The 15,758-nt window shown below is 46.1% G+C and overlaps 1 protein-coding gene across 3 annotated transcripts in view; it reads right to left on the bottom strand.

Annotated features, from left to right (window-relative positions):
• The window catches only part of LOC144134634 (uncharacterized), an 84,644-nt gene that overhangs the window by 11,638 nt on the left and 57,248 nt on the right, over window positions 1-15,758 (bottom strand). For 2 of the 3 annotated variants that reach the window (XR_013315185.1, XR_013315184.1), the window contains one exon: window positions 3,373-3,687. The exons of the other annotated variant lie outside the window; for it this stretch is intronic. The gene's annotated coding sequence lies outside the window, so the exon portion shown is untranslated. The remainder of the gene's footprint in view (window positions 1-3,372; window positions 3,688-15,758) is intronic. 3 annotated transcript variants of the gene reach the window in all.

Here is a 15,758-nt window from a genome sequence, read left to right as displayed (position 1 = left end):
TGGGGGGGGGGGGGAGGGGGGGGGGAATCATAGAAATCAGACTGATTAAAAAAACACACATCCAGAAATACACAAGACCAGGCGAAAGGCAAGGTCGGAAACCCGCGAAAGACGTTTCGCGGGAAAGAAAGACGCATTATCCGTCGACGGAACCACATACAGAGAGCAACGGGGCGCTGTAGCCGACGTGGTTGACCACCAGCTTAGGGAAATCAACTGGGCATCGATGAAAAGTAACAATATCCTCAGGGCTCAGGCAGCGGCAATCGTACTCGCCATAAGCTACGAGGACGAGCAACCCACTACACAAATAATTACACGTTCGCAAGAGTGCAGGAGGTACAGCCGCGGACGCATATCCACTGAGGCGAATCGCATACTCAATGCGAGAAAAATCACTTTTATGACATGCTTCATCGCGTGAACAGCAGGCCATGAAATTGTCAAAGGGAACGAACACGTCGACGCCAACGCCCGAGCGTACGCAAAATGGGAGGCGCACAACGACGCGGAACTGGACGCAGTCACTATGCGATATGCAGCTGTTTCCAGCTAGCGTTCGTTTTTGTTTTGTTTTACAGCGCCGCTGAGACGTGCACAGGAGAAGTGAACCAGTTATTCGCCTTTACCGTCCCCGAATCCAGGGAAGGGTCTACACCCCTTATAGCAACAAGAAAACTGAAAATTTGTTTTGAGGCAAGAAAATGGCGCAGTATCTCTGCCACATATCTTGGTGGACACCCGAAATGGGCCGTAAGGGAAGGGATAAAGGAGGGAGTGAAAGAAGAAAGCAAGAAAGATGAGTCCTAGTGAAGCAACGAGGCCAAAACTGCGAATAAGGCCGGACTGCGGAATATGCATTGTCTAATTTGTTTTACTTCACTTCAATATGTTCACCTTGAAGACCTCTTTCAGGGGGTATTATTCATGAGGGATGGGTTAAAATATTTATCAACAGGTACAAGTCATTGCCTTGAAGTATAAGTGCATATAGCATCTGAAAATACATACGGGTGCGTGATGGCAGCGATATCGTTGGAGAGGGCATTCCAGTCCAGAACAGATCGGAGAAAAAATTATCCTGAAAAATTCGCAGCGCGGGACACAGGGCGGGTAATCTTAAACGGATGGGCAGTGCGGTGAGATATGCGGTTCGGATGAGCAATGTAGAGTGGTTGATTTAGAGAGCTATGGAAAAACTTGTGGAGCAAACAGTGGCTCGGGATGCGGCGGCGGGCTTTCGGACCGGAATTCGTCTTCAGATCTAAAATGCTGGGTGTATATGAATGTACAGAGTGAACAAAACGAATGGCGTGGTTTTGAACTGATTTGAGCGCATTTGTTAGGTGTACATGGTTTGGGCTCCAGATGAGGCTGGCGTACTCAAGTTTGAGTCTAATGAGGGTTTTATAAGTGAGAAGCTTCACGTCTTGCGGCGCATAACGAAGATGATGTTTCATGAATCACAGGGATCTGTTAGCAGATGATACGATTGTGGTAATGTGTGCTCGCCAAGAAAGATCCCTGCACAGGGTGACACCAAGATACCTAAACAATTGGACGCTTTCTATTAACGAGTTAGCAACTGCATAGGAAAAAATAAGGGGGTTGTATTGATTTGCTTGCATTTGTTAGAATTTAGTGTCGTTAGCCGGAGGTCACACGATTTATGGACGCTGTTTATGTCGCTTTGAATGGACACTTGATCAAAAATCTTCGTAACAGTGCGATGGATTACGCAGTCATCGGCGAAGATACGTATTTTACAGGACACCTGTGAAGCTAGATCATTAATATATGTTAGAAACAAGAGTAGGCCGAACACAGATCGCTGAAGGACGCCAGATTTAACAGGGAGAGCGCGTGAGCGGTGGTTGGTAATAGAAACGGACTAAGAGCGGTTAGCTAGAAATTCTTTTAACCATTCCAGGATATTAGGGTGCAAATTTAAAAGGGCGGGTTTTAGTATTAGGCGCTGGTGAGGTACCTTGTCAAATGCCTTCGCGAAACCTAAAAATAACGCATCGGTCTGCAGGTTGCAGTCAAGGTTAGCATGCACGTCGTGAGTTAAGATTGCCAGTTGGGTTTCGAAGGAGAGCCCGCTATGAATCCCGTGTTGAACCGGATGAAGGAAGTTATTTGAATCTAGAAAGTTTATGATTTAGGAATAGATGACATATTCCATGATTTTGCAACGCACGCTGCTTAAGGAGATGGACGATTATTTAGCAGAGAATCCTTTTTTACCTGATATGTGGGCCGGGATGACCTTCCCCACCTTCCAGGCGTCCGGTAAGTTTCTGGTCGACAGCGATATCGAAACCATTAATGAGAGATAAATGGCGGAAATGTGTTTTGTGTTTTTCAGTACTTTTTATTTGATTTCTTCCAGTCTAGCGGCTGACGTAAGTTTAATTTTTTCTATACTGTTTATGATACCCTGCGCTGTGATTTGGATTGGTGACATTACTGGCAGTGTTAGAGTAGGCGGAGTGGGCAATGGTAAGGCAGTTTCGTCTTTGAAAACAGATACAAATGCACGGTTAAATATCTCGCCACATTTACTGGCATCCTCGCCTGCGGCATTCGTTAGAACTATGGTTTATGTTGCTCCTCCTAACGAATAACCTCCTAGGGTTATTCGTTAGGATTTTTGGTCCATCAGTTTGAAAAAACTCTTTCTACGACACAGATTGACACAGCGCAACGAAACGAGGACGAGAAGAAACACGAAATACAGGACGGGCGCTGTCCTGTGTTTCGTGTTTCTTCTCGTCCTCGTTGCGCTGCGCTGTGTCAATCTGTGTCGTAGAAAGTATGCACCAACTTGCCCACACCAGAATCCTCATTGAAAAAATTCTTTTTTGCCGCAGTGAATTCTATTGTAGTATGTGTCGTCGGCCTGATATAACCGATCCCAAGCATCTGCGCCTGGGTTCCGTTTCGCTACACTATAGAGTCGTTTTTTTTCTTCTTTCAAATCTCTAAAGATTGTGTTACAACCATGGTTCTTCGCGGCTTGCTCGAAAACTGATAGAGGGGACATATTTGTTTCTCAATTCTTCGATCTTCCTTTTCAAAATTGACCAGTTATCAGTGACAGATGGGTGGTTAAATGCGAATTAAAAGCAGTTTTTTTGCAAATCCGCGAACTGCAAATGCGAACCGCAATTTTGGGATTTGCAGTTCGGCTAGAACAGCATCAGTATTAGGTTGCCCCGGATTTGATTCAACGTCGGCGGATAGTAACAGTAAAGCGCTAATCACAATGACACATTCAACAGCAACGCAGAAACAGCAATGTGGGCCCGACAGCTGCACTAGGCCATAATTGTTAGTTTTTCTAGCAAAAAGAGTACATGTACCACCGACCTGCATGACGAGGGTGAGCATGTTAGCGGTCCGGGTAGTGGCGCAGCCGCAGAGCCCTCAGTGTGCCGAAGGTGGGTGTCGGTGTTTTATAGCTGACGTAAATGGTGCTGTCGGCGACGATGGGGCCGCCGACGCAGCTTTTTTGGTCCAGTATTCGAGACGTGGCGTTGCCAGGCGCTCCCAAGTGTATATAGCGACCGGGTGACGAGCGCAAAGTTCGCCTCTTTGGAATGGCTTCCGGATGTCGGCAACAATGCCAGGTGGTCTGGTCGTCTAGAGCGGCAGGAAAGCGAAGGTGATGATCTGAACAAAGACCTGCAATGCAATGCAATTTCAGTGCCGGCTGTGGCAGCAGAGTTTCAGCCATCGAATCATTTTTTTTTGTCAGTTCGCGGTTCAACTGTCCACCGACAAAATGTTCCAGTTATGCACTTTTCCGTTACTACAATGAAGATGAAAGTCTTGGCGGCGTCCTTCATGCCACGACGTCACCAAGATTCAGTGCCTCATATGTCACTAGCGAGTTTCGCACCGTTGGCAAAACAGGTTCCGCCCGCCCGCGTCGACCGCAGATGCCGCAGCTACCGGCAGTAGAGCGCGGCTGCATCGTGCCCGCACATTGCAAAAACAGCATGTACTCACCAACTTGCGTTGCTGTGGTATTCCTCCAGTAGCGATAAAAGAAAGATTAAATAAGCCTCGATACGTTTCTCGCACATTTCTGCCGCAATAGCTCGCGGTGTAAAACTTATTGTGGGCCTCGATTGACGCTACCAGTCAGTGCATGCGGCAAAGGTTTCGCAGCAGGGAAGATGTTACGCTCGCTCGCCTATACATCAGCATAGTACGGTTGAAACAGTATAAGTAAAAACCAGCAAATCTTTAGCTGCCACGTAATTATCACGCGGAGCCGTTTTGGAGCGCACGGTGCGCCAGGTGGGTCAATCGCGTAAAACCGAATGCATCCTTGCTCGTAGAGCAGCATATTTTAAGGATTGTGGAAGTTATACAAAAATATAAGGAAGTGTTCATTTTATTGAATATTTTAGTGGGACTATTCTTAAGATGAACACATGATTGTATTTGGTTCATGTAGAGAGGTTTGATAAATTGTGCCGCTCCTAGACTTTCACTTTGGTATATTCACAAAAGCTCATGTTAACTTGTGCGAAATGCCTCGTAAGTATGTTTAGCTCTCTTCATTGAACGAGGTGTCATAAGCTGGTTAATGAGGTTGTGCGTCATGGCAAAGCGTGCTTGCAAGTAAACAGCTGTAGTGGGAATTTCCCGAGTTGTAGCGTTCTTAAGTCTTCGTTCATGACATCGCAACACAATGGCGGGCAGATGATATCATAAAGCACGCGGTAACGATTGTGAGCAAGCCTAGTCTCGACCAGCACACGTAGTGTGCAAGTGGGTGGTATTCTGTGACCTCACCTATGCTATTCTGTGCTATACCCTATACTTTTTAATATTGCAATGATTGGTTTAGCAAGGGCGCTCGAAGAAATTGAAGGAATCAGGCATGCCATCTACGCAGATGATATCACAATCTGGGTGACAAGGGGATCCTTAGGCGAAAAACAAGAGCTTCTCAGCGAGCGGCAGACACGGTCAACGCATACGCCCGACACTGTGGACTTGCATGCTCCCCTGAAAAATCCGAGGTGCTCAGAGTCTACAGACAAGGGTATGATCTGCAAAACTCCATAGATATCTACATAGGGGAAACGAAGGTTCCAGAAGTATCGAAAGTTAGGATCCTCGGCATGTGGGTCCAAAGCAACCGTCGTATTGATCACATGATCAGACAGCTAGCAAATACCACAGCACAGATCACCAGGATGATTGCAAGAATTTCCAACAGAAGAAGAGGTATGAAGGAGGAAGACACATGTAGGCTAGTACAGGCCCTCGTGGTCAGTAGGATCTTATACGGCGTCCCCTACCAAACACCGCTCGAGCAAGAAAAGGAGCAGTTGGAGGCAATTCTTAGAAAAGCATACAAATGCGCTCTCGGACTGCCGGTCAGCACTTCGACGGAGAAATTCCTTAAACTGGGCATAAACAACACAGTAGAAGAACATATCGAGGCCCACCTTATCGCGCAGAAAACAAGACTGATGCTGTCCGAAACAGGCAGAAACACGCTGCGGTTGCTGGGCATGAGGGACGCTTTGAAAGAAATCAATAGCACAGCGAGCGTTCCAAATGAAATCAGGAGGATCATTGAGATCAGTCCGTTTCCAAAAAACATGCATCCAGATATACATAAGGCGAGAAGAAAGGCAAGATCTGAATTCCATGAAAGAAGCTTCGCCGGGGCAAAAGACGTATTATATGTTGACGCAACAACATACAGACACCGATATGGCTCGGTAGCCAGCGTGGTGGATCACCAGCTCAGGGAAATCAACTGCGCTTCGATAAAAACCAACAACATACTCGAGGCTGAGGAAGCAGCAGTTGCACTCGCCATCACCCAGCAGAGTGACGAGCCCCATGCACACATCATTAGACTCGCAAGAGGCGTGCAGAAGATACAGCAGTGGACGCATATCCACTGCAGCCATTCACATACTCAAGGCGAGGACAATCACTTTTACGAGATGCTTCATCACGTGGACACCAGGCCATGAGGCTGTCAAAGGGAACCAATGTGGGGACGCCAATGCCCGAGCATACGCCAACCGGGAGGCGCGCACCGAAGGGGAACTGGACGCAGTCACTAGACGGTATGGAGCCATCTTAGAACACCAACGAGCCCTCCGGAGGACCTACCCGCCTCCCCACAAAGACCTTAGTAAACAGCAGTCGGTTGCCTGGAGACAAACTACAGACTAATACATACCCCAATCTGAGTTTACTCAGCAAAATCTATCCATCCACTTATGAAAACAAATGCCCGCTATGCGGTGAACACGCAACGCTTTACTACGTTACATGGGCCTGTCAGAAAATGCAGGCAGCGCCGATAAACAACACACCTACACCGGAGCAGTGGGAGGGTGCGCTGTCCAGCTCAAGCTGATCGACAGGGCTCGCAAGACTGCAAAGGCCGCTGGGGCCCTGGACTGAGGGCTCCACCTACGCTGCGAGAAATAACCCTTATACAATAAAGTTTTTCATTCATTCATTCATTCTGTGACCTCAGCCGCTGCGTGTTTCAATCCCCTGAACTGCCCAGCAACGAATTCGTTAAGGGGGTAAACTAATAAACTGTCGGATGAAACACATCGCAACGTCACGTCATATTGGGGATAAGCGGTTAAATGCAGCGAGAGCTAGAAACTCACTGCACGGCAGATGTGTCAACAGACGGCGAGCGCTCCTCTGCTCAGCCAGTAGAGTGTCAGAGCTTACTGTCACTACTGCAGGTCTTAGAGAAATAACATTCTGCCTTGAGCAGCGCGTCAAAGACCGGTGTTATTATTCGAAGTCTAAAGTGGAATGCAGCGGAAGCAAAGCTCTCTGTTAAACCCGTGTACTCATAGTTAAATTACCACGTTCAATGCTTGAACCACTCTTGTGAGTCGATGAAACTGAAAATGCGACTACAAGCCTTGAAAACCTGAGCTCAAAATCTCCCCGTGACGCCCGTTCCCTGGCATCTTGCCTACGAGTCCGCTAGCGACTGCAGCGCCACCTCGTTTATTTGCAAACATGCAGGAGGTCTATAAGGATAGACAGGGAACTGCACAGTCTTATTAGAGTGAGAGCTTTCCTCCACGAGGATTCCGATTTAGATGTGAATAAGACAACGACCGTCAATGCCTCACAAAGCCAAGCCGAACTAAACTGCGTTGTGGTATGGCCTAAGCTATGGTAGTAGAACTACGTGATCATGTGACTATGAGTAATGGGCACCTGAGCTTGACATCTGACTTTGACGTTCACCATGGCATTCGATTTGAGATAGTGGAGACCGTGCTTAAGAGAGTTTTCATTCGTACAACTAGGTTCCAGCCTTGTTGAACCCCAGCCATTTTTTTTTTGCTTCAGGTAAGCATACGCTCGAGTCCGTGAAGTGGGCAGGGAACGCGGTGGAGCCGAGACAGAAAGCAGAATAAGGCCGAGTATGCACGTCAGGGTATCGAGGCCCATGCAGGCAGTCGGCTGTGGAACGTCAAAATGGGCCGCCTACAACTCCAGACCTTACGGCCGCTAATGCCAAGCCTCTGCAGCATCGGCGAGGCTTTTGAACAGCTGAATCTTGGCTTACTATGGAAGTGAATGTGTGTGTTGCGTTAAACACACCCTTCACTAGCTAAAAATATAGGCTATATAAAATATAAAATATAACAAATACACCTGCAATGCCCCATTCTTGCTCGTAGTTCTCGCTTAAGAAACAAAATATTGAAGGAAGCACACAAAATGCAAAGTGCGTCAATATTTTAATTTATTCATTATGTTGGTGATCTGCGCAGTAATTCGCAGTTTTAAGAGTAACATAACATTTGCTTAGAAAAAATTACTAAAGGAATTGGTTTGGCTTATTGGTTTATTGTGGTTTAACGTCCCAAAGCGACTCCGGCTATGAGGGACGCCGTAGTGAAGGGCTCCGGAAATTTCGACCCCCTGGGGTTCTTCCACGTGCACTGATATCGATCAGAAATTTTCATGATAATGAGATTCATTAGAGCTGAATGGCACGAAGCGCCGTGAGGCGCCAGCTAAGTTAACCAATCTGCGGCTTTGCCGATATGAATCCGCGCGCACTTATGGAGGGCGCCCTAATGTTGATCACGGCGCCCTGTATTTGCCTTAGGCATGACATCAAAACTTCCATAGTGCGAACCAAAGTGGCACACACGTCTCTAGTTGTCTATTTGTTTAATGCTTTGAATTATACGAGTGGGACATTAAAAATGTCCTTGTTGGACACATGTGGTCTGTTATCACTCATCCGGCGGCCTTGACCTTGTGGTTTGCCTTGGCCTGTTATATTCCTTCGCAAAATAAAGAGGCATGGTTGGCACTGAAACTACTGCGCATCGAGTTCACATGCAAAATAGGATTGATCCAAGAACGAAGTAAAAATACTAAAAATAACCGTAGTCATCACTCGTTGCCCACAGACGAATGCACTGAATTGCACCAAAAGAGAGAGCGTGGCAATAGAAACATTAAGCAGGGATACTAGTCACCATTTATGTCATATAGTAGTGGGATGTTGAATGAAAATCTGTTAGTTGCCGATGAGCGTATGATGCAACGGTTCATTTCCTTTTCAATTCTTTAGGTACTCAGCAATTCGGCGCTGCAATCTGTGACGCAGGCTGCAGTGAGGCTGACCTCAAGCTAGTCGTCAGGGAAACATATGGTCATGACGCCGCACGAACATATGTCGATGATAATCCTGTATTGTTAAAAAACTGTTCCGTGGTTAGGCGACGGATTGACGGAGTGAGTTCCAGAAAGCTGTGCCTCAAACGCTGCTGCATTTTTTGTGTACTGCCGGTAGGTTCCCTCATTTCTGCTACCATTCCGTAAGTAGCATACCCAACAGTTACACCTGCTTTATCACTTACAGGAGTACATTTCTACCTAATGCTTAATTTTATCTTGGAGCCGTTCTTCCTCTTCATCATCATGACTCCAGCTACGTGCAAGGGGGGGACGGAGGTCTGTGCCACTACTCGGCAGTTAACCTTCATCTCTTAATTGGTGGATAATGTAGCTTGCTAACCGCACCCGCCCGCTTAACCGAGGCTTCTCTACTACGTTTATCTTTGTCTGGAGTAGACTAAGTAATCAGAAGCGGGCCCGAATTCTCTATGGTCGACAGTACGTGTGCTGCTGATGCGCACGTTCTTCTCATAACCTTAGCCGGGTTGCCGTTACTCTCATTTGTTCCCTGAACTGATCCTCTCTCTTAACGTTACAGCAACCAATATGTACTTTGTGCAAGCTTTCCCACCATGTACCCTAATCAAACATCATGCTAGAATTGTGATGGCGAAGTGCTATACCATACCACCAAACACTTACTACCTTATTGAAGAGTTTTGTGCACAGCATGAGCAATGTTGTAGAATGCTTAATTTACTCAGCGTTGAAAAGTGAGCTGTTTGCAGATGACAGATTAGCTATCAATTTTTCTAAAAATCAACCCCTCAACAAATCATCAGTTTTCCTAGTGTAATAATTCGCAACCATTTACCAGATAACTCAACCTCCAGATCTTAGTCCCTAGTGGCTGTGGAGGAACTCATCAAGGCGGATATCACGCCTATGAGGCAACGGGGACCGGAAAGAACCTCTCGTTACCAAGGGGTTAGAACTCGAAACTGAATCCCTCAATTTTTATAGAAAAAAGGCTGTCGAATGGGCGTATCTCTTCTGTACTGCTTTAGGAGCTCTGAAGGCACGAAATGGAGTACTGTAGAGCTTACCGTGTGCCGGATAGCTTAGCTCTGAAGACCGATGTAGAGTAGGAACGACAAAGCTCCTACTTATTATTGGAAATCACCCGAAAGGCCAGAACGTGGGACAGGGTGCTAGGCCATTATTGACACAGCTGGTAAAATCGACTGAACCTTCAATTTTACCCAGACTGTGTCATTTAATGTAAGTAAGCTGAAGAAGACGCAAAAATGCAGAACAGTTCAAGTGTAAGCATCGACAGCTAGTTGTGATGTGATGGATAAAAGGTTCTCAGAAAGCGCCGAAAAATATTAACGCATAGCCCCTTTCACTACATTTACATGAGGTTTCCGGGTACACATGAACTTCAGCATCAACTTGCGCACCTGGTTGAATTTTTCTACGAAACTATTAGTCATTGCCAATTTTGGGGAAGGGTGTGATCAGCGTACTGAATCAAGCCTGGCCGCTTATATTTCAGCGCGAAAGGACTACTTCACGATGTTTGACCGGCTCACCGAATTCGTGTGAAGTTTGTCCCTGACGGTGACGTCGGCAAAACTTAGCGTTGCAGCAGCCCATGCAGAAATAAAATACATGTTGCCTCAGTTCCGAACGCGCGCCGGCGTTGGCAGACCAGCTTCGCTGCCCACTGCGCCAGGACACTGTGCTATCGCCGCAGCCGATCAAGCCTCGTATTGAACTGCAACACACTCTTGCGCTGTTCATGGTACATGGTCGCCTTCATCTACCTCCATTCGCAGTGCTAAGGGATCAAATCAGCTTAATTTCGATCAGAGCTTAACCTGAGTCGAAAATCGGCGCCAGATGTGCTCACGCCCCAGAAGCAAAAAACCATATGCCAACCAAGCTAAACACATGCTTTCGCACGTCTGATAGGTTTAACTACGTTAAAGCCCCATATTTTGTTTGATGGGAGGTTGCCCACCACGCTATTTCTTACTTTCGGATTCCGACTGGAGAAATTATCGGCTAGTGTCTCAGCAGCATGCTTAGTGACGACACAAGGAAGATGAAAAGCGCCCGAGAAGAATGTAGCGAAATCCATTAAGGTAGGGAAATACCGATTCAAGCTCTTGAATGGCGTGTACACCAATTCGAAGACTGCTGCCTTGATGAAAGTGCTCCGATCGTGTTCTAATCCCAACACAACCCAGGAGTTTTTCCCATCGAACCTCTGTACTGCTAGCACACGTGATGCCCACTGGCCCGTCTGGAAGATATATGAACTGCCTGCGGTTTAGACTAAGACTAAATACCAACATGCACTTGGCCTGCGAAGCTGCGTCAGAAAACATTTAGGTTAGGACACGAACGTTTAGTCCATTTATTCGCATCAAGGCCACGGGCGCTGCAGGCACACAAAAGAACCCACAACCTGTCAGAAACAACGCTTTTCGGTTCGTTATAACATTGTCCTCCAGCTTAAGAACACGCTTTTTTTTTAATTCTACCGGCAACTCAGCCAATCACTAGTTCTCGATCCCTTTTTTTGCTCATATATTGTTTATTTCTCTAAAAGAGGAAAAGACCCTGGCCAAAAAAAAAAAATGACGCCACCACCGTCTGGAAGATGTTCAAGCAACGAGCGTTAGCAGTTTTGTTTACTAGAATCGATATTTGTGAGATTAAAGTGAGGTACACCAACGGAAATACGAATTTGACTACTTAGATTTATAAGTGACGCCACCAGTCAATCACCAGTTCGATATATGAGTGGCGTCACCAATCAATCACCACTTCAATATACTAATGGCGTCACCAGCCAAACACCAATTGAGTTGCTATATCGATTTACTATGGGGGCCGCCATCTTGAATTTCTCGGACTAAGAAATTTCACGCCGAAGGGAGGTAGTAGGAGATCAAAAGAAATCGAGAAAAGTGATGAGTAAGAGCTAACGCTCTTAAAAGCTTCTTCAGAGTAGCTTGACTAGACCCGGGGCCCACTAATAAAGCACATAATAAAGCACAGGGTGAATTTGGATAAGCCATGCAATTTTGAAGCGCAATAGACACGAAGCATGTAAGGGATTTTTATCAATTAAATCAAAGTGAACATGACACAATAAGACAGACAAGAAGAACAATACATGAAATCAAAATGAGACATGTAGAACACAACACTACAAAGTAGTTCTAAGTAATATACATGATTACAAAGATGTTCCCTATGAGATAATAGAGATAGGGAGGTGAAATTTTCTGTTTATCAGGAGGCACAGTGAAGATGTACAAGCAAGTACAGCAAACAATAATTAAGAGAAAAAACTGCCATTATCCTCCATACGACTGAGAAAATTTCTCATAAAAACATTTGTTCTAAAGCCGGAATTTTCGCTCCACCATTCATTTGGATCAAGTGTGTTAGAAACTACGAACTGCATCATTTCCCTCCCATAGTTTATGCGAACCTGTGGTATCGTCCAATTTTTTCTTTGCGTGTATATCTGGGTGGGTGCATTTTTTGTAAAGATGCAAGTTTTAGAGGGAATTTGCTAAAGTGGGAGTTCATGTATTTCATAAGAAGCAGGACGTTGTACTCTAATATTTTGTTTACTGGCCGCATATTGAGTAGGATAAATAACGGTGGTGTATGTGCCACGTAATCGACGGAGGAAATAATACGGATGACCTTTTTCTGCATAATGAGAGGGCGGTTAATATGTGTAGGCCTGTGGTCCCCCAGACTAAGTGGCAATAGAAAATTTGGGGGTGAAATAATGCATAAACATAATTTTCAGAATTTTCTTTGCGTACGTGAAATCGATGCGCATCCAATTGACAAAAAAGTACTTCACAAGTTTTAACTTTTCAGAAACCAGCCTTGCAGGTTAATTGCTGTAGCCCGAACCAAAAAAATATAAAGAGTCCTGTTTCAAGTACAGGCGCTTAAGTAAAAATTTGGTTTGCGCTACTTGGTACTTGGAGTCTAAGAGAAAGTGGAGAGCACTGACACAAGACATTTCACAGAGCAAGAGATGATCATAAAATGCGAGAAGGTGGGGCTCACATTTGGTTTAGAAACGTTTTACGTATCTCTCTCTGCTGTTCAGTTAATGTGAATTTATTGGTTGATTTTCGACTTTTCGTGCTTTTTCTTATTTTTAATCTTCTCTTAGGTTTGGGAAAGTCTCCCACGCACAAGAAGTACACTGTTTTGCATGAAGTGCACGCATATGACACCATGTCGTTTAATTTACATAATATTACTTCCGTCATGTAATGTAGCAAAGCATCAATGTGGGCTAGTTAGTTGTACATTTAGTGTGAAATGAGGAGTTACATCTAATCAAGAATCGAAGGAGTGTGAAACACAGCCGTTGACAATGAATTGATTGCTTTAGCAAGTGCATGAAATGTATTTATGTACCCGCGTACCAGAATAAACATCAGCTGTTATTGCGCGCTTGTCCTGTGTCCCCCGTTCCAGTGTTCGTTTTCGTAAGTGTGTGTCGCGTTATTCACACCAAATGTTATTTAGATACACTGCTTTTTAATTATCTAACATCCGCCTTTGACGTCGGGTCTGCAATACGCAGTTCGCGAAGGACGACGTAACGCGACCAGGCCATGGTGTACTCCCTCTGAGACTAGTTTCTTTTAACGCTGAGCAGGTATGTCATGCTTTCCCCTTGTGGCTCCTTCGTTTCCATCAGGTTGGGGCTCAAACAGCAGCAAAAAAAAAAACACTGTCACAAGGGCCCTCAATCGCGGAGTCGCAGGTCGAAGGAATTCGCTAGGAATGGCCTTCGACCATGAGCAGGTGATCGCGATCGGTAGGGGAGTGGCTCTAGAGCAGAGCGCAAGTGTCTCGTGGTCGTGGCTGGCTGAGCGGTTGCTGACTAAGTTGCGTCATTAATGGAGGCGATAGGCCCGGAGGCATGTCGTCCAGCGGTCTCGGATGACGGAAGACGTTGAAGCGATTACAACGGTAATGCGGGGAGCACCAGAATGGCGCAATGGAAGGGAACGTCCTCACAGCAGCCTCACAGAGAAATGAGTGGACTCAGCTAAAATGAGCGGGACAGCATCCGCTAACATCATGATGCGATAGCGCAGGTATATTTCGTGCAATTCTTGAGTTGTTCAACGCATTGTATGTAAAGAGCCTGGAGCGGACGTGGGCGGGAGAATGGCTATTCTGTTAAGGCTCTGTATTAGTGCGACTGTAGGTCGTTGTATACGTACGCCTATAGTTCACACCTGCAGGATCGAAGATTCTGTCGAGTGTACAGGACAGGAATAGGTGGACAAATCTGCTGTTGAGGCGGTTGCGCACAGTTGTCAAAGTCGGTAGCTACAGTCGATGAGTCGCTGTCAACAGGAAAACCGCTACGTGGAGCAGTTAACAGGCTTATGGCGTGAAATTCTCGGAGACAGCTTGGCTTATGGCGTGACATTCTCGGAGACAGCTTGCCTGCGTTGCGCGTTGAGGGTACAGGAAGCGCGGCCTTCTAGAGGAAGGAGGTGGTGCTCCCAAGGGTTTGATGAACGATGCTGCATAAGGCGCATGCTTCAGGAACCGGAAAGTGCCAGACGCTATCTGGGAGGAAAAGAACCCAGGGCGAAGGTCGTGAGGAGCAGCCAGCTGCTACTCTGAAGCTCTCCTCACAATCCTGGGATTTCGAAAGAAGATAAGACGCAACAAGATCTCAGTCACAGGAACTGAAGGTGACGGCGCAAAGGTTAAGCTTACCGGATGGTATATATCCAGCGAAAAAGTGCGCGCTTTATCTGCAACAGATATAGGTGCATCGATTCTCCGACGCCGATGCTATCTGAGACTGGGCTTGACACGCTAGCTTGTCGTGCGACGCTTCACCGGCTGAAACTTCTGTACATGATTTTACATAACAAACTTAAAGTTGATTCTGCTAAACACATTACTCTGAACACTTCCAGATAAACGCGTCACAAAAATGAACTTACCATACAAGAATATTTCTGTGCAAATAAGACCTTTATGTTCTTTTTTCCGCGAGCTGTGCGCGGGTGGAACTGCCTTGATGAATCAGTGATTATAAAACCAAGTACTGAGATATTTTTGGCGCTAGTTGGCAAAAGTGTGTTGTCAGGAAAGAAACTGTGTTTTTTATTTTATTTTTCTAACATTTTTGGTGTTTTCCGTGTATTTGCTTTTCCATGCATTTGTATTTGTATGCATTTGTATATTCCATGAATTTACTTCTACTTCTCGTGATCATGTAAGTAAGGAAAAGGTGATGATTACTTATGGGTTATCTTTGTTTTTGCTTTTTCCAATGCCTATTCTTATTGTCCCCATAATCTTCACAGTACTTTTTGCATACTGGAAAATAGTGTTTATGACTGTTCGACAGTTTGCCTACGACCAGAACCCACTCCTGTAAAAATCCCAGAAACAGGGATTGGCAGTATTGATAAATAGATAAATAAATTAAGAAGTAAATAAATAAATGAATATCAAAAGCAGATGCCGCCCTAGTTGGTTGAGCTTAGAATGGTGTGTCTCGGGCTCACAGCGCTCTGGTTTGCAGGCAGAGACAATACAACTGAGCTAAGTATTGTTCGGACAGACGAGGCCAGGGGGATAGAACTGGGACGATTTGTGAGGATTTGCTTCCGGTGGCGACGCGGGGTCCGCAGCGGTGTAGATCGGTTGCGGATGTTAGGCTCCGCTGAAGTCCGCCAGGACGGCCACTCGCACTTCATTGTACGGCTTAGAGCCTGGAAGTGCCCTAAACAGCACTGTAGATGTAGCTTCCGCAGCAGCGATCAGTAACGTGAAAGCTGTGCCGAGCCGAGAACCTCAGGCACGCTGATGAGAAGGGGCAGCTGGCCTGTGGTGTAGGGATGAGGCAATAGGATGCCCGTTGCCAACCGTAAGTAGCCAGAGCAGAGGGACAGCCCGGCTGCAGTCGCAGAGGGATGTCAAAAGTGTTACCCGGAATCGGGTGAGAAACAGTTCATTAGTGGCTGAAATCGCAGCCACGACGGTGTGGAAAGTCCAGGCCC

This window comes from Amblyomma americanum, chromosome 5 (assembly GCF_052857255.1).
Source record: "Amblyomma americanum isolate KBUSLIRL-KWMA chromosome 5, ASM5285725v1, whole genome shotgun sequence".
NCBI lineage: Eukaryota > Metazoa > Arthropoda > Arachnida > Ixodida > Ixodidae > Amblyomma > Amblyomma americanum.
This window is presented reverse-complemented; position numbering and strand designations above follow the sequence as displayed.